The sequence below is a fragment of the Magallana gigas genome, chromosome 5 (genome assembly GCF_963853765.1).
Source record: "Magallana gigas chromosome 5, xbMagGiga1.1, whole genome shotgun sequence".
Classification (NCBI taxonomy): domain Eukaryota; kingdom Metazoa; phylum Mollusca; class Bivalvia; order Ostreida; family Ostreidae; genus Magallana; species Magallana gigas.
The window spans coordinates 45,098,781-45,119,649 of record NC_088857.1 but is presented as its reverse complement, the minus strand read 5'-3'; positions in this window follow the sequence as shown (position 1 = coordinate 45,119,649).

The window sequence follows — 20,869 nt, the reverse complement described above, 5'->3', positions numbered from 1 at the left end:
CCAAAGAAATTGTTGATTCAAGAACATCAAGGAGTGGGATACCTTAAGGTAGATCTTTAACCCTCATTCCTGTAATAATGTTATTCACCGGCTGTTGTTTCTAAATGTTTAAACGAGCTTTTATTAGTTTTTAAGAACGATTTAGATTTTAACTTTTTTCAAACATATTATCTTATATGAAAGGCAGTACTCTGTAAGGTTAAACGTTGTTTTCAGACGTATCGTCTAATTTGTTCAAATGACTAACGCTTCTTGACTTAATCAAAATTTTGAGTGTGTACCCTGGCACAAGACCACAAGTATTTTGTGGGGTGTAATCATGATACATGTATTTGAACACACACGGCATCAATAGTTCCTCGATTAACTAATTCTTTACCAAGATATCATAATGTGAAATAAAATATTTTTTGTAACTATTTAAGAAATGGAAATGCTACCTGTATTCACTTTCGCGGTTTGTCTGACTTTAAACAGCCCGAATAAAATTGCGGGTCTTAAATTTAATGTTATTTTGACGCACTTTGCAATAATTTTCTTCTTAATTAAGTGATACTGTCATGTAAAATAATGAGTTCATTTCTTTGTCCAAAAAAAGTATTGGGTTTCATTAAGCTGACTTCAATCAAAAATGCTTAAAATTAAAAGCACTGCTTGATATATAATACTACCTTAAGACCAAAGTAAAACTGTTCAGTGTCGGCACATCCTCCATCAGAATAGTTCTTAGAATTACATTGGAAATAACAGTTTCCCACGGTGTTGTTGACGAGATTATGGCACTTTCCCTCGCACACACTTTCTTCGAAACATCCTTTACACAGTAATAAATTTATAACAGAAAACAGCTGTAAACAACCATCGGCAAATTAGCTATCTACTTATTATAATGCTTTAAAAATACTTTTCAAGCATGTCAAGTGAGGACTTTCCTATTGGTGTGATTCATAATTTAATATTACAATTTAACTACCCAAAGTCGTGTTCATATAATCGCAAAAAAACGTGTGTCCTCACAAAAGGTTAACTTATACAATATTTTGAAAGCAAATATAGTTTACTCTGTAGCAATGATGATCAGTAGAGGATGTTTTAATGCTCTTTAAAGAATTAGATATTCCAGAACGTAACAACTTTATTAATTTGCCCTGAGTATACGGTTTCCTTTACTTACCCCTGTAGGCAATCCATGGAGTAAATGTTCCTTTGACCGAGGACCAGATAGGAAAATGTCCAATCCTTAATGAATTGCTTTGTATGTCCTGTATACTAACCAGTGAGTCGTTTTGAGATTTACAACGTTCATCGGCTCCCTCCCAGTCACCACATTGTTTTACCGTGTCGGATTCACTACATGTACCTTGAATAATGTTATGGTATATATCATTTTTCACACAAGAAACAAGAGAAAAAAATAGTACATAATGATACCTACTTTGCAATCGGTAAAGTATAACAACCGCGGTAAATGGTAGAACAATCATTTTCTAGTTCATTTTATAACATTATTGATTTGTTTTGACAACTTCCTGATAGAAAGACCTTATCTAAAAGACCCGTAACCTTGATATTTAACTGTACAGGCGCTTTTTAAGTGTGATGCATCAGTATTTTTACCTGCTCTACAGGTGTATAATAGTTGAACTCTCCACAGGTCGTTTCTTTATTTTATATTTACATGGCGGCCATGAAAAGAGATAAGCAATAGTTTACTTTCTTCACTTTTTAGCTCACCTGAGCTGAAAGCTCAAGTGAGCTATTCTGATCACATTTTGTCTGTCGTCTGTCTGTCCGTCTGTCTGTCTGTCCGTAAACTTTTCACATTTTCAACATCTTCTCAAAAACTACTGGGCCAATTTCAACCAAACTTGGCACATATCATCCTTAGGCAAAGAAGATTCAAAGTTGTGAAAATTAAGGGTCACACCTATTTTCAAGGGGAGATAATTAGAAATTAATTAAAAATTTCGAGAATTTTTCAAAAATCTTCTTCTAAAGAACCAGAAAACCAGGAAAGCTGAAACTTGTGTGGAATCATCCTCAGGAAGTGTAGATTCAAAGTTGTGAAATTTATGATTCCCGAGGGTAGGATGGGGCCACAACGGGGGGTCGAAGTTTTACATAGGAATATATAGAGTAAATCTTTAAAAATCTTCTTCTCAGAAACTAATCAGCCAGGAAAGCTGAAACTTGTGTGGAAGCATCCTCAAGTAGTGTAGATTCAAAGTTGTGAAATTCATGACCCCCGGGGGTAGGGTGGGGCCACAATGGGGGTCGAAACTTTACATAGGAATATTTAGAGTAAATCTTTAAAAGTCTTCTTCTCAGGATCTAATAAGTCAGGAAAGCTGAAACTTGTGTGGAAGCATCCTCAGGTAGTGTAGATTTAAAGTTGTGAAATTCATGACCCCCGGGGGTAGGGTGGGGCCACAATGGGGGTCGAAGTTTTACATAGGAATAAATTCCTATCTTTAAAATGTTCTTCTCAGAAACTAATCAGCCAGGAAAGTTGAAACTTGTGTGGAAGCATCCTCAGGTAGTGTAGATTCAAAGTTGTGAAATTCATGATCCCCGGGGGTAGGGTGGGGCCACAATGGGGGGGGGGGGTCGAAGTTTTACATAGGAATATATAGAGTAAATCTTTAAAAATGTTCTTCTCAGGAACTAATCAGCCAGGAAAGCTGTTACTTGTATGGAAGTATCCTCAGGTAGTGTAGATTCAAAGTTGTGAAAATCATGATCCCTAGGGGTAGGGTGAGGCCATATTGAGGGGGGGGGGAGTGTTTAAGTTTTACATAGGAATATATAGAGTAAATCTTTAAAAATCTTCTTCTCTGAAACTAATCAGCCAGGAAAGCTGAAACTTGTGTGGAAGCATCCTCATGTAGTGAAGATTCAAAGTTGTGAAATTCATGACCCCCGGGGGTAGGGTGGGGCCACAATGGGGGGTCGAAGTTTTACATAGGAATACATAGAGTAAATCTTTAAAAAAGTTCTTCTCAAAAACGAATCAGCCAGGAAAGCTGAAACTTGTGTAGAAGCATCCTCAGGTAGTGTAGATTCAAAGTTGTGAAATTCATGATCCCCGAGGGTAGGATGGGGCCACAACGGGGGGTCGAAGTTTTACACAGGAATATATAGAGTAAATCTTTAAAAATGTTCTTCTCAGAAACTAATCAGCCAGGAAAGCTGAAACTTGTGTGGAAGCATCCTCAGGTAGTGTAGATTCAAAGTTGTGAAAATCATGATCCCTGGGGGTAGGGTGGGGCCACAATGGGGGGTCGAAGTTTTACATAGGAATACATAGAGTAAATCTTTAAAAATGTTCTTCTCAGAAACGAATCAGCCAGGAAAGCTGAAACTTGTGTAGAAGCATCCTCAGGTAGTGTAGATTCAAAGTTGTGAAATTCATGATCCCCGAGGGTAGGGTGGGGCCACAATGGGGGTCGAAGTTTTACATAGGAATAAATTCCTATCATTAAAATGTTCTTCTCAGAAACTAATCAGCCAGGAAAGTTGAAACTTGTGTGGGAGCATCCTCAGGTAGTGTAGATTCAAAGTTGTGAAATTCATGATCCCCGAGGGTAGGGTGGGGCCACAATGGGGGGGGGGGTCGAAGTTTTACATAGGAATATATAGAGTAAATCTTTAAAAATGTTCTTCTCAGGAACTAATCAGCCAGGAAAGCTGAAACTTGTGTGGAAGCATCCTCAGGTAGTGTAGATTCAAAGTTGTGAAATTCATGATCCCCGGGGGTAGGGTGGGGCCACAATGGGGGGGGGGTCGAAGTTTTACATAGGAATATATAGAGTAAATCTTTAAAAATGTTCTTCTCAGGAACTAATCAGCCAGGAAAGCTGTTACTTGTATGGAAGTATCCTCAGGTAGTGTAGATTCAAAGTTGTGAAAATCATGATCCCTAGGGGTAGGGTGAGGCCATATTGAGGGGGGGGGGTCGAAGTTTTACATAGGAATATATAGAGTAAATCTTTAAAAATGTTCTTCTCAGAAACTAATCAGCCAGGAAAGCTGAAACTTGTGTGAAAGTATCCTCAGGTAGTGTAGATTCAAAGTTGTGAAAATCATGATCCCTGGGGGTAGGGTGGGGGCCACAATGGGGGGGGGGGGGTCGAAGTTTTACATAGGAATATATAGAGTAAATCTTTAAAAATGTTCTTCTCAGAAACTAATCAGCCACATGATTCTTTATAATTGTTAAGACTTTGGCTCCAGGACAATTTTTCGGCCTCACAAGAAGGTTCAGAGTTTGATGTAGCTTTATATCCCATATATAAACAATTGTTAAGGATCTTTTTGAGAACTGCAATACTCAACATGTGATATGACTATAAAATCATCCTGTTAGAAAAGGGACTAATGATTATAAACATAAGAATATCCAGGGGGAAAAATGGATTTTATTTATACAGGACTACATGTATTATTGTACATTGTCCAGATTGTTTGTATTGTGACTCCATTAAGCTGATTTTATCATACCTATTGTTCCTCAGGTGAGCGATGTGGCCCATGGGCCTCTTGTTTCTTATACCATCCAATCGCTGCTATTTGAGTTGATATTACTTATTTTTAAAAGTCAACAAGGAAAATAAGGTAAAGAGCTTGATGTAATAGAGGGTTAGATATTTTGTTTTCATTACATTATTGATCTCTTATCCATTTCAAGATTACAGTCGATTAGGAAGTGGTTCTATTTTTAACTAAGTTAACTTAGCGATAGAAATCATGTCTATACTTTCTTACATCCGTTAGCTAGATAACAATGTTATTATTACTTTTTAATACTTTTTAATCAATTGATATTGGTCATTTTCACTTTAAACACTATAGCCAAAAATTCAACAATCATACTTTAATACACTAAAATATAAGCTCAAGGGTGCTAATCTACGTCATCACCGGGATGACGTAAACATACACAGTCAGCCATTTTCTCTCGGTTCGAATAAGAGGTAAGGTTGTTTTGTACACAGATACTAAATACTTATTAAATACACCACTCTTATGGAATTACATTAGACCCACTCTATTATGCTAAAACTGTATAACTTTCCAAACTGCAGTCATTTCTGAAAACACCTCGCATTTATCCAAATGTATGCCGAGGTAACATTAACGCACTTGCACTATCGTACATTCAATTCACACATTATATGCATGTTTTACAAATTATAAAACACATTTTTTAACAAAACTTATTATTAGCGGTCTTTTAGCCATAAATGAATTCATCTAGTCAATTGCAATCTATAATTTGATATTGTTGACATTATTTGATGCTATTACTAATATCTTGATAACGTTAACACATCCATTTTTCAATGATAACGTTCACACTTTACTGATAATAACGTGTTTTCTTTTTTTATCAATCTTATAATTATATACTTTTTATTTATAGGTGAAGATGGTTAAACGTAAAAGTCGATTGTGGCTAAATCACCCAACATCAACAGCTGCAAAAATAAATTCTAAAAACAAACATATAGTAGACAATATACCGGTATGTACTAGTGATTCGCCACACAAAAACAATACTCTGATTTTGCGACGAAAGATAAAAGGGACACCTTCTAAGTCACCTCTAAAGTTATTAAATAAATTAAGATAATTAAAAATGATTTTGATCAAGAATCTCCCGGGTCGTCTGATAAAGTTTTGAAGTGTCAAAACAACCAAATAGAAAGTGAAAGCATTGGAGTAAAATGCACAGGGCCTTCTAAGAGAAGGCGTGCTCTGCTTGAGCGGTTTGAAAAGAATTCAAACATTTCTTTTTCAGACAAAACTGGTATATTACCTGTAGGCAATACGTGTATTACGTGTATTTCAGACTCGGTGGACACTGCTGATATTCATGCAATGATCTTAAAAGTTTTACAACAACTCAAAGAACATGGTCTTGAAAGAAGATTTGTTCTTTTTTTCGAGTTGGTACGGAAGGGTTTATTCCCGATCAACAACATTGCACTAAGACTGTAGTTGGAAGTTGTTGAATGGTACGCTAATGAAAATACTACAACCATGCGGTATATGAATAAAACCAAATCCTTCTGGAAATTAGGATGGCGTTTATTTGGGGGAAAGTTTGTAAGATTTATGTCTGGGTACAAGAATGTAACACAGGTGTTGTTTTCAAACCGCTCAAGCAGAGCACGCCTTCTCTTAGAAGGCCCTGTGTATTTTACTCCAATGCTTTCACTTTCTATTTGGTTGTTTTGACACTTCAAAACTTTATCAGACGACCCGGGAGATTCTTGATCAAAATCATTTTTAATTATTTTAAATGAAACCGACGGACATTTTGATACAGAGGGGGATACATAAAAAATCGTATTCTTCGTCAGTCTTTTGATAAATGGAGATTTTGATGGTGTCGAACGCTGCTTGAATACTTTACAAGGAGGTGACCAAGAAGGTGTCCCTTTTATCGTTCGTCGCAAAATCAGAGTATTGTTTTTGTGTGGCGAATCACTAGTACATACATGTACCGGTATATTTTCTACTATATGTTTGTTTTTAGAATTTATTTTTGCAGCCGTTGATCTTGGGTGATTTAGCCACAATCGACTTTTACGTTTAACCATCTTCACCTATAAATAAAAAGTATATAATTATAAGATTGATAAAATAAGAAAACACGTTATTATAAGTAAAGTGTGAACGTTATCATTGAAAAATGGATGTGTTAACGTTATCAAGATATTAGTAATAGCATCAAATAATGTCAACAATATCAAATTATAGATTGCAATTGACTAGATGAATTCATTTATGGCTAAAAGACCGCTAATAATAAGTTTTGTTAAAAAATATGTTTTATAATTGTAAAACATGCATATAATGTGTGAACTGAATGTACGATAGTGCAAGTGCGTTAACGTTACCTCGGCATACATTTGGATAAATGCGAGATGTTTTCAGAAATGACTGCAGGTTGGAAAGTTATACAGTTTTTGCATAATAGAGTGGGTCTAATGTAATTCCGTAAGAGAGGTGTATTTAATAAGTATTTAGTATCTGTGTACAAAACAACCTTACCTCTTATTCGAACCGAGAGAAAATGGCCGACTGTGTATGTTTACGTCATCCCATTGATGACGTAGATTAGCACCCTTGAAGCTAGCCCAAGCGTTAATCTTAGTAAGAATTTCTGATCATATTCTTTCTGCGTCCATCTGACTGGCCGACCCTTTATCAACTTTTAACACGCTTAGAAAAGCATCTTTGTGGAATTATTTAAATAAAAATCAAGACATCATGTCAGTGGAAGAAAATTAAAAGTATGTCCTAGACAACAAAATTTTTAAATGACGTCATACCCGTTATTTTCCTACTGATGACGACAGTGCTTCTTGTCATTTACAGCTTTAATCTTTAAAAAGGTATATGTTATTACCTTTATTGCAAAACAATTATTTCCTGAAAAGATACGTGAAAATTGATCATCTACGAAATCGGCTAGTGTACCTTTTACAAAAATGGGTTGGCTCTTCATCTTATCAGTCGACAATCTTTTCCCTAGCCCCGGTGATCATGATTTGAACAACTTGATTTTATACTGAGAATGTTACCACACAAGTTTTAGCTTTTCTGGCTGGCTAAGTGCTGTTTGAAACGAAGATTTATAAAAAAAAACTGCTGACAATTTTCATTTATCAGTTATTCCTAATTATTTCCTCTGCGAAGAGATTGAAAAAAAATTTCGAATCACCTTCACAAAAGAATACTTTGTGCCAAGTTTGGTTAGAATTAACCCAGTGGTTCTGGAATTGTACGTTCATTTATTACTTTTGTATAACTTTAAAGAAAAAAACTGTTCGTAAAACAAATATGTATATCAATGTTTATCAAAAACATACATACACTGTGTCTATAGATGAAGAGTAACTCTACTTTAATATGAAGCAACTGTTTCAAAACATAACAGACGGTTTATGCTAACAATCTTGTCTTTGGTTTGACTGGTAACAAAAGTCACAATCTGGATTGACAACCGAACGGGAAATGTTGTCCAAAGATGCTGCCATGCTGTCGTACTCATTATCACGGTCTGGAACAGACTTCCTGGATTTTTTGACTGTAGAATATAAAAGATCTTCCACCTGAGTAGATGTTGCATATCTTTCATCTTCAATTTTCGAGACAACTTGTTTTGGACGACTGGAATGTAAATGGTCATACTCTCCCTCTTCATTTTCCAAATATAAATCATCGGTTCGGACATCATTAGTTGTGAAGACGACGTCATTTTGGTTCTGGTTTGTTTCAGATTCAAGCATCATGCTAGCATACGCATTATTGACTGAAGGAGTCCTTTGTGGTTGCTGAAGATCAATCTTGGAATCACGTAGCTTGCTGTCACAAATGTTGGTTAACGGTTAGTATGCAAAATATTGAATAACAATTTCAACAATTAACATGCACAATACTGAATAACAGTTTTAAAGCATTAATATTATATACTTATAACGATTGAATAAATGACAATCATTTACAACACCATTTGGTTAAAACAATCCACAAGACTTTTCAAAACAGAAATCATGTATCAACAGTAACTACATGTAACGTCAATACATTCATTCAGAACTGAAATAGTCAAGTTTCTTAGTTTAAAACAAATTCATGCAGTATTTTATTGACAAAGTGTAGGCTAAAAAAACCGGTATATATTATAGATATCAATAAAACTCACCATTTACGTTTTATTCTGTAGTACCAGATAAGGAGAACCAGTGAAGTCAATGCAAAGATGGCAACAAACAAACTGACTATGACTCCAACAGTATCTAAAAAGTAACACTTTATGGATAACCGATACGGCGGTGCTCCGTTTGACACAATACAATTAAAGACATTGTTTAAGTAATAAGAACGGTCATTTATTAAATAATATAATAAATGACAAAGTACAAAGTACAACATAAAGATGCCACAATGTAAACTACCAAAAACACAATACTTTTAATCAAAGGAACAATCCTGCATATATAAAACATAGATAACTAACACAGTATTGTGACTAGAACACTATTGCTAATAGAAATCCGTATCCAATGTTCGTGCGCAAATATGGTCACTCACACCTATACAATAGAGAGGTTAATCAATTGACCGTGTACGTGTACCTGTGACTAGGGGAATCCACTAATTTATTGCGTGTTACTGCATCAATTTTGCATATCGTGGAGGTACATTTTTGTAAGAATCTCTAGCTTTTCACACTCAAAATGAAATATTTCTGTATGAAAATGTACATTTGTTTTTAAAAGTACAGGATAAATTACATACGATTGTATGTCTAACTTGATCAACATAATAGAATAAAAAATGATTGTTAAGCTACAGTGTTGAAAGAAGGTCATCGGTTGAGGAAATTTCTATTTAAAACCTCTGCATCGTATTTGTAGCAAAAAAAAAATTCAGCGCCGCTCAGATTGCCGCACCAAACTATCAATATCAATATACATTCAACGTCACATATAAAATAATATGTGATTAATATTATCATTAATCAAACCGGGGGGGGGGGGGGGGGGGCGCACATGTTGCCGGCGATTGTTAATTCCCCATTGTTCCTATAACATAGATTTATACGAGCCCCTTTTGTCATGAATTGTATAGATTTTAATTAACCATAAATCATAAATCTAATGTAAAAGTTTGGATATCACGGGGTATTTGCTTCTGGAGAAGATGTTTTGATTTACTTCTCGATATCGTATCTTCCATTTTTTCTTAATTATCTCCCTGTGAACGGACTGGTCCTTCATTTGATTTAACTTGAATGACCTCTCCGAATAATTAATTTTTTGCCAAGTTTGGTTTAAATAAGTCGTTTGGTTCTGAAGGGAAAAAACACCCAACCCTATTTTCACTCTTTACTAATTAAATCCCCTTTAAAGAGGAACTGGCGCTTCATTTAAAAAAAAACAACTTTGAAAGCCATTCTCTCAAGGATGCTATGTACCAAATTTATTTGCTTATTGATTCTGGAGAAGAATATTTTAAAAACTTCAAACCCAATTTTAACCCCTTTTTTATTAGCTCACCTGAGCCAAAGGCTCAAGTGAGCTTTTCTGATCACAATTTGTCCGTTGTCTGTCGTTGTCGTCGTCGTTGTCGTTAACTTTTCACATTTTCATCTTCATCTCAAGAACCACTGGGCAGATTTCAACTAAATTTGGCACAAAGCAGCACTAGGTGAAGGGGATTCAAGTTTGTTCAAATGAAGGGCCACGCCCTCTTTAAAGGGGAGATAATTGAGAATTATTGAAAATTTGTTGGTATTTTTCAAAAATCTTCTTCTCAAAAACTATTTGGCCTGAAAAGCTAAAACTTGTGTGGAGGCATCCTCAGGTAGTGTAGATTCAAGTTTGTTCAAATCATGGTCCCCGGGGGTAGGGTGGGGCCACAATAGGGGGATGAATTTTTACATAGGAATATATAGAGAAAATCTTTAAAAATCTTCTTCTCAAAAACTATTGGGCCAGGAAAGCTCAAATTAAAATGGAAGCATCCACAGGTAGTGTAGATTCAAGTTTGTTCAAATCATGGTCCCTGGGGGTAGGGTTGGGCCACAATTGGGGGATAAAGTTTTACATAGGAATATATAGAGAAAATCTTTAAAAATCTTCTTTTCAAAAACTATTGGGCCACAAAAGCTCAAATTAAAATGGGAGCATCCACAGGTAGTGTAGATTCAAGTTCGTTCAAATCATGGTCCCTGGGGGTAGGGTGGGGCCACAATAGGGGGATGAATTTTTACATGGGAATATATAGAGAAAATCTTTAAAAATCTTCTTCTCAAAAACTATTGGGCCAGGAAAGCTCAAATTAAAATGGAAGCATCCACAGGTAGTGTAGATTCAAGTTTGTTCAAATCATGGTCCCTGGGGGTAGGGTGGGGCCACAATTGGGGGATAAAGTTTTACATAGGAATATATAGAGAAAATCTTTAAAAATCTTCTTTTCAAAAACTATTGGGCCACAAAAGCTCAAATTAAAATGGGAGCATCCACAGGTAGTGTAGATTAAAGTTCGTTCAAATCATGGTCCCCGGGGGTAGGGTGGGGCCACAATAGGGGGATGAATTTTTACATGGGAATATATAGAGAAAATCTTTAAAAATCTTCTTCTCAAAAACTATTAGGCCAGGAAAGCTCACATTTGAGTGGAAGCATCCTCAGATAGTGTAGATTCAAGTTCGTTCAAATCATGGTCCCCGGGGGTAGGGTGGGGCCACAATAGGGGGATGAATTTTTACATAGGAATATATAGAGAAAATCTTTAAAAATCTTCTTCTTAAAAACAATTAGGCCAGAAAAGATCAAATTAAAATGGAAGCATCCTCAGGTAGTGTAGATTCAAGTTTGTTCAAATCATAGTCCCTGGGGGTAGGGCGGAGCCACAATGGGGGGATCAATTTTTACATAGGAATATATATTAAAAATCTCCTTATCAAAAACTATTAAGCCAGAAAGCTCAAATTTAAATGTAAGCATCCTCAGGGAGTGTAGATTCAAGTTTGTTCAAATCATGATCCCTGGGGGTAGGGTGGGGCCACAATTGGGGCATAAAGTTTTACATAGGAATATATAGAGAAAATCTTTAAAAATCTTCTTTTTAAAGACCTTTTGGCCAGAAAAGCTTTAACTTGTGTAGAGGCATCCTCGGGCAGTGTAAATTCAAAATCACAGTCCCTAGTGGTAGGGCGGGGCCGTGATGGCGGTTTGAATTTTTACATATACATGTATAGAGAAAATCTTTAAAAATATTCTGGGAAAGTTTTTCGGTCCAAAACTCAGTACTTAGTGTGAAAGCACAGGTTATGCAGATATAAGTTTGATGAAACCATGATACCCTAAAGAAAAGTGGGGCAACAAAATAGGGGGGGGGGGGTATATAGGAAAAGAGAAAAATCATCTTACAGGTACAACAACAAAAGGGGCTTGGTATTTACCAAAAGAAAGAGGTGGATAAAAATTGGCAGATTTTCAATTTTTTTTTAGCAAGATCTACTGTACTTAGTTGTCAAGATATTTTGATACTGTGATGCTAATTTGATCAGAATTAAGGCAAATGTTGCTCAGGTGAGCGATGTGGCCTCTGGGCCTCTTGTTATTTTCCTATTAAAGAAGGAATGACCCTTCATTTGAACAAACTTTAAAATAGCCAACCATATCCTCACTCTTTTCTAATTATCTCTCCTTTAAAAAGGAACTTGCCCATTTCAAGAAACTTGAAAGCCCTTCCCTCAATATTGCTTTGTGCCAAGTTTGGTTGAAATTTGCTTAGTGGTTCTGAAGAAGAAGATTTTAAAATCACCTAACCATATAACAACCCTTTCCTTGTCATCTCCCCTTTGAAAAGGAACAAGTTCGTGACAGTCGTTTCCCCAAGCATGCTTTGTGCCAAGTTTAGATGAAATTGGCCTAAAGGTTTTGGAGAAGATGATGAAAACGCGAAAAGTTTACGACGACAACGACGTACAACGGACAAATTTTAATCAGAAAAACTCACATGTCTGTAGATTAGATGATCTAAACATTTTAAATGTCAATATAAGGTCAAACACATGCTTATTTACTAACAAGTTGTGTAATTATAACTATGAAATTAGACACGATCTCATTGTGAGCAACAAGGTCATCCGTATTATTTTGAAACGATAAAATATAATTAAGAATAATGGTAAAAACTTTCTAAACCATCAATATCAATGAAACATGTACTTCTCTAAATGTTTAAGTTTTACCTTTGCAAATAAAAGATTCATGCTCTATCCCTTTAAGACACAACTATGGAATATCATATTTAGTTTTATTATTTATAGCTACACAAAACTAAGAGAATTTTTTCTACGGTTTTTCGTTTGAGACCCAAAAAAACCCCACTAAACAGAAGAGAAAAAATCCAACCATTAAAGTGACGTCATTATGATTGTTTTTGGAAAATACTATACAATTAAAGCCCTTTTGATGACGACAATACACGGTTTTATTCACCTGATGAGAATATATCGACCGAGGACGAAGTCTCCGTGATTATAACACGGTCATGTGACAGTAATCAACTAATCATGTGCTTGGGAAAAATACGATATTATAATAAAATATATTGTCTCGTGATTCTAGCCTTTTATGGCTAAGATATATCGTGTATGCACTAAAATGTTTCAATTTACTAACACCACTCTCTAAAATTGTGTAATAAGCCAGTTAAAAAAAAATCTTTAGCGCTTATCGACAAATTATCGACACAAAGTTATACTACCTGTACTTGACGTAGTTGCTTCGTCAAATGATGTAGAAGATTTAAGGAGAGGAAGAATGGACGATGAAACCATATGGTAGATGGGGGTAAATTCAGATGTCAGGACTAAAGTGGTCGAGTTGTCCTCAGATAAATAGTCTGCAGATGTAGAGGTGAAATCAGGTGATCGGTTTTCTATGGTCGAGTCTAAAGCGATTAAAAAACCAACAACATGAAAATACTTTCTTATTTATTACACTCATTTTTTGGGGGGAAAATATGAAACTGTTATTTCACCCCGACACGAATTAATTGTAACTTCAGCTGCGTGTAAATTTCTCTGTAATGTACAACTTCATATTAAAATGCCAAAGCAAACATGTGTCGATAACGAAAATAAATTATTCTTGCATTTAAAATATATCTGATTTATGAGGTAAATGGTTATACATACGAGGGTTGTTCGGAAATTATTGAGACATTTTCTCTTATTCTTTTAGTAAAAAAGATAAACCCTTGAAATTTCACCATAACGTTAATCAGGATAGAGATTATCAATGTGAAAAGTTTCTTGTCCATGGCATAAACAGATCATTCCTGGTAAGCTGACCAACGTACCTTCGTCCAGTGACCCGGCGCAACCGCAAACTTTTCGCAAGGTCATTTTAAGTTAAACGCTTCTTATTGCTCCTGTCTTTTAAACGCCTTACAAACGAACGGAAATAAAAATTATTATTTATTTCTCATCTTTTGTTTTCATTTCAAGATGTTTTCATTTACATTTTCTCTCATTCTTGTTATTTTTAGGGGATGAATCGAGTTATTTTTCCCGAAAGTCTAATTACTGTGAATGTCTCCTTCTGTCATTTTTTTTATATATATTTTAGAACTGTTTACAACAGTTAGTGTGTCAAAAGTACTCGATAATTAATCCCTTTGGCCTAATTCTAGTTAAACAATCGGTGAAAAAATATGATGAACTGAAGCTTTATACCTTGTCTTGTCATCGTATAGTTTTTGTAAGCAATTGATTGGCCTTAAAAGGTTTTCTTTTGAGATTTCCACTGGTTTGACGGTTTTCAATGCGCCGCCTTGACGTCAAAATTCAATGTAAAGTTGTTGTCAGATTTCTATTGTTTGGTAAATATATGTGTACCATATCCGTATTTCAACTCGAACATCAGTGAAACTTAATCAAACGTTAGTCGCAAAGAATAGCAAAATGAACATATTTAATTTGATTTCTTTTATCATTAACTGTAATTCTACGGACACTTATTAAGTAGATGTTTAAGTTATTAAATCTCCGAGTTCATGGCTGCGCCAGGTACACCGACCACCGATTTGTTTATCTACCGTCGTAAACAAAATATTAAATATTCTTTAAATATTACTTTGTTTTATTATTTGTTGGCATTTCTTCGGTGTCTATGCCAATTTTCACCAAAATTCGTCAATTAGAAAAGAAAATATTCGAGTTGTCTCAATAATTTCCGAACAACCCTCGTATGTTTAATTTCAAACGACTTAGTTTTTTTTTATTTAAGTTGACATGAATTCACTATTACATTTGGATGTCATGTATTTTTGGATTTCTTAACTGCTACGAAAATACTAGTTTATTAAAAGTCAGTTGCTTTTCGATGGAGGTTGCACGGACCTCTGTACGGATGAACTTTTATAATACTTTCATTGCAATATTATGAAAATTAAACAAAAAGAAAACTACAATCATTAGAATATAAGAGGGTAGTGATTTGAAGATTTGCCAATGAATGTATCGGAATTATCTTGCACAGGAAGTGCTGCCTTGCTTTTCATGTACATCGAACACGCATGTGTTGTTCATAAACAGTGCATACATGTATATATTGTCTGCAAAGATCCCGGCACAACATTCAACAGAGTTAATAAACGATATATCAACACGACACTGCGAAATGTTCTACAATGGTCTAGATTTTTTTTTACTAGGAGTGCTTGGAGTTCAGTCAATTGTGTTTAGTCATTCATTCAGTATATACCTTACTGGCAGTGACAGTCATATTCTCTTACCTGAATGCGAGGAAGCGTGAATAGTGTTCTTCTCCTTAAATAGTGGGTGTATAGAGATTTGTGTGAAAATAGAAATCGAAAACTAATATGACGGTAGTCTGACTCAATGCGTATCTATGAATCCAATTCAGCTTTCCGGGATGTCAATTTTAGTCGCATAACCAATTCGATTAATCGGGAGCTTTTGCCAAGCAACAGTCGAGACTCGTTGGTTTATTTTACTCTTTGCCTTCTAGAATAAAATAATGCCACTGTCACACAGCTCTAACTATTACTCAACATTCGTCATTACTTAAAATTATATTGGATTAGAAGAGAAGATATCTAAATATTCGTTAACAATTATGTGTGCCCTGGCTTTCTTGTTTTTCTTTTTACGCTTTTACATAATGGAGCAGATTTCCAAGCCAACTCAACGTGCCAACTCAACGGTTACTGTTTTATTATACAAACGCCTTGAGATATATGTAATTACCGATATGAATAAAGTTCGCGTTCTATTTCGAAGTGCGGATTACAATGCCGTAATGTTTTACTTGTCTTTTCCACTAATTTTCCCAGATTTCATGACTGTATCCTTGGATTTATTGCTGTTGCCCAGAAGCAGAAGCATCATTTGTTTGATACATAATTATAAAAGATCATAAATGCATGTGAGGCTTAATACTAATATCAACAGTATTCTCAAATTTAATAAAAGTAGTAATAGGTTACAATTAAAAGAAGATCAGAAAGGGATGACTGCACTGATCGCCGTATTTTGGGTCCTTTTTCGGTCATTCTTGTTGCGTTAATTCTTTGCTCAATTTTACTTCGTCATTTTTTAAAAAGTTTGGTAAAATTCCAATAGAAATTTATTGTCATTTAAGAAATGAAGATAATAATTTTTCTATTGATCGACGTATGAAAAAAAAAATTGACCGGAAAACTTCATCAATGCGCGTAGTTTTTCCTCTGTTTAACCATGACCGCATGTTTGTCTATAACTGATCTCCTATTAACAAAATCTTATAGATATAGATATACAACTATCATTAAAAGTAAAACAAAAGAAAAACATGCGCTGACAATTTATTAAGTCTGAAAAAAGTGGGTGTCCTCATTATCCTATGGAGATTCAAATCTAATGAGGACTACTTATGTACACGACTTCGTACTTTATAAATATGAACTTTTTTTAAGGATAATTACATAAAGTTGCAGCTGAGACATTGACAATTCCTACCATATAAAGAAATATGCCCAATTCAAAAATTTATTATTTTTACGGATGGGCACTCAAACGAATGTATTACTAGTATCCATCAATAGTCACTGTGATCATTACATATAAAGCGGACTGTTTTTATATTGTTGTTGGATCTACTTAGTATATCAGGCCATCATCATCTGGCAATTTGTCGGACCAGCAGGATCACCTATCTTGTTCACAAGATTAATATTGACTATGAAAACATATTGATAGCTCCGTTGTAGTCTTTTGCATGGGAATTACATGTATTCTGCGACATTTTAAACAAATACATATAAAAAATAATAAAACATCCCTAAGAACTATTCACTTTAAATTTTATCAAAATTTAAGCCCAATACTTCATGGTTTCGTACGTTTCATATTAGCTGTGGAAATCTTCTGAATATGGTGGGGTTTTTATTTTGATTCTTGTATTTACATGAAAAGAACTAGATACATGTAAAATTGTTTTTGATGGATATTTAGGTTTTAAAAAATTTTCATCAATAATTGTATTGAAAAGCGTTGACATATGCGTAACTGTTTTTTATTACCATAGCATAGCGTCAATGTGGGACTTTATATATATACTTTATATATAGTATCAACACAGATCGTTTCGTACGTGTAATAAGTCTGCGCAGTGAACCCGATAACCTTTACCGAAAACTATGAGTAGATTATAAGGCACCTGTCTATTATATGCAAGAACATATGTATATACATGCATAATAACTGTACGTTTTTGATGATGCATCTTTGTCTTTGACAAAGTATTTAAATTTATCTTTATAAATTTGTTGAAGAACAATCATTAGATATTCCTAAGCATGTAAACAAATGATTCTTAGAAAATATACTAAATCCGATATCATTTCTTGTTGTATCAACCAATTTGTCTTTGGGTTTTTTCGAGGGGGGGGGGGGTACATATACATAGATCAACGTGCACAAAAACTACTTATCACTCCATCTCCAGAATTCTCCAGAACTCCATTGAACAAAAAGAGAATTCCCAAAACCTCCTTCCTGCACATCCACATGCAAATATATCAGTCATGAATGATGAATGATTGAACTTGGAGACATATGTGAAAAGAAGGTTTTTTCCTTCTTCGCATTTACATTTCGCATGGCTGCATCTTATCAGAGACAGATTCAGAACACAAAAACAAAAAAGTCTACAACTACGATTCCCCATTCAGAGAAAATTCTGAGAGAGAGAGAGAGAGAGAGAGAGAGAGAGAGAGAGAGAGAGAGAGAGAGAGAGAGAGAGAGAGAGAGAGAATTCGTTGCCCCTTAAATCATAAGAATATACCAATTGTTTACCGTCCGATTCATTTCTTTGGCATTGTGCACTTTAACTTTTATAAGTATATATAGATGTATAAGTATAAATCTTTACTCTTGATAATTTCTTAATTTTACTGGATAAGGTAAAAAATACTGGGTTATTTAATCGTGTTAAAAGATATAGTGTCTGATATCTGGCAAAAAAAAAAACAAACTTTAAAATCAAATGTTTTGAAACATGTTAACATCTTATGTAGAATATAAAGTATCAACTAATAGCGATTTGTCAATTCGTCGTATGTGTGCTTGCTATGGCTGTTTCATGCACCAAAACTTGCTCTTCTATTAGGTTCAAAAATTATTTTGTACTTAAACTACGACAACTAAATGATTAAACACATCGGAATACTTTAGATTGTCTTAAAAACAAAAAATCTTAGGGTTAAGCACTGGACAGGTATAATAGGTATAGCACTAGCACATATAATGATGTCCATCATATGGTAATTATATGATTGTAGAAGTTGCTTGCAAAATTTATTCACATTTCAAACATCAACGTATGTGATAAATTGTGAAAGTAAACATTTAAAGAAATAGATATATACGTAGTTAATCAATACCTTGATTTTGTTTTTACTTTGTTGACATTTGTTTAAAAAAAAACCACTGCTACAAATTAAATGATTACATTTCCAGTGAGATTTTGTAAGCATTTATTGCGTATTCAAGGGATCTCCAAATCCAGTGCTTAGCGTGCTATATATACATGTTTATAACGGTCAAAATGATGATAGTCGTTTCATTTTTAGCCGGGCTCTGCTGAAAGCAGAGTCCTGGCTATAGGCAGGCAAATCGCCAATGTTACTATAAATAGCACAACTTCAAAAGTAAACAAAAAACCAAACAGCGTCAAGGTAAATCTTCCGCTATACCAAATAGTTACACAAAGAGCGTCGTTTTGTCAAAAGTGTTGGCATTTTGTTTCTTTTTTTTAATTTCGAATGAATTGTTTATCTTTTTTTGTTTTCTTATTAATAACGTGTTTTTAAAACATTACAATGCATTTTGGACACATACAATTCGCATGAATTTCCATGAACTACTTTGCTGCCCGATGAAGAAATGGGGATTGAATATATAATGCTTGTAGCAAAATTCAAGGCAGCAACTGTTGAACTTTTTAACTTCTACTAGACAGACATATTTTTTGTTTATAGCCGCTTACAAAATTTGGTCGCTCTCTGATGCTTTGCCGACATTAAAAGCATGAGAGAGAGAGAGAGAGAGAGAGAGAGAGAGAGAGAGAGAGAGAGAGAGAGAGAGAGAGAGAGAGAGAGAGATTTTTAGTCTTTACTACACAATATGCATAAAGATACACCAAAAAGAGCCCGGCTTTCAGTACTTCAGTACTTTGATTTACTAAAATAATATCTGAAAAAGAATACGTAGATTTAATGACACCACCCCCCCCCCCCTTAAAACAATTTTTTTCTCAAAAATATTCAAATTAATTTCGAAAGTTGTGCTAACTGCTTTACATCAAAAGTGGATGAATGTACACAATTGTTCGAGTATGTGTACAGGTAGGAGTAAATCTACGTACAAATAAACCATCACAAAATCATTGCATGACGGCCAAGACGACATTCCAATGATACATATGTTTGTATATATGGTTAGTATGTTTGAAGGTTTCTACAAGACATAATTTATGTCAGAAAGAATCGATTATGGATTTCTCCACTTATTCCCTTCAAAACTTCAGGCTCTTATTAACTGCAAATTCATCGTGATAGTTTGGTAGTTCATTCAGAGCTTACAATTGATTCTCGCAAAATTTATATCAGACTTCTACCAGGGCCTTTCATATACATACATGTACTTTTAGAAAATCTTAGATAGGGAAACTTCGAGTACGGCATTAAAGAGTCCATATTTCTGAAAACGATCTGATGACTTGCAAATACCGCTAGTCAACATGGAAAACCATACTCTGCATTTTGTTTCATAGCAGAGGAATAACACTTTCTATCACTTGGATTAAAACTAAAATTGTGAATCATGGTGTGCATTCCGATATCGGTAATTAGTGTAATAATAAAATTATAATGTACTCTTATAATTTACGAGAAACAGCTTGCATTAATTACCGTTTTTTTATTCTGATGAAGAACAGGGTTGGGGGGTTGGAGAGGTAATGGCGACTGAATGATTTATTTGTTGGTAATGGCGACTGAATAATTCATTTTTTTCTTAGTTTGTATGATGTTTTCATACTCATAACCGGGATAATTGAAAAGGAGAACGAAATGTATAGGTATGATATACTTTAAACTTATTTTCGTGCGACTCAGTTTCACGAGAATCGCAAGAAGCGCAAAGTCGCAGATATATATCAGCTCAAACCAGTCTTTTATTTTTATTTCACATTAGTCTGATATAATCCACATTGAAGGCTGATGGATTCTCGGAGATGATAACCGCAATAAAGTTAAAGCAATATGAGCTGTATTTTTTAGAATCTTATTTTGCTGTAAAAAAGCTGCTAGTATGATAAGTTTGCATATAACTTAAACTTTAATGATAAATAAGGTTTGAAAAAAAATATTAATTTTTGTCAGAGGAAATATTTCTCCTCTAAGGAATATAAAGCAAATTAATTTTTGTACAGGAAGACAATAATTCAATTATGCTCCAAATAAGGCTTCTTAACGGCCTTTTCACACAAAAATATGGCTAAAAGATAATTTAAAAACCATGATATTTTGTTGTCATTTTAGTAGAAAATAACATTCTCGTAATAAAAAATTTGAACATGAAAATAGCAGCTCATATTGCTATAACACTCATTACATACGACATCAAGTCGTCGCGAGTTACTGTATCTTTTGCGTATTTTAAAAATTTTTGCCAAAAAGATCAATAATTTTTATTAACTATAACAAAAGGTTGATGTTTCTAAAAATTAAAATCAATCTATATAGTAAAAATCGAGTAAAAATGACATGA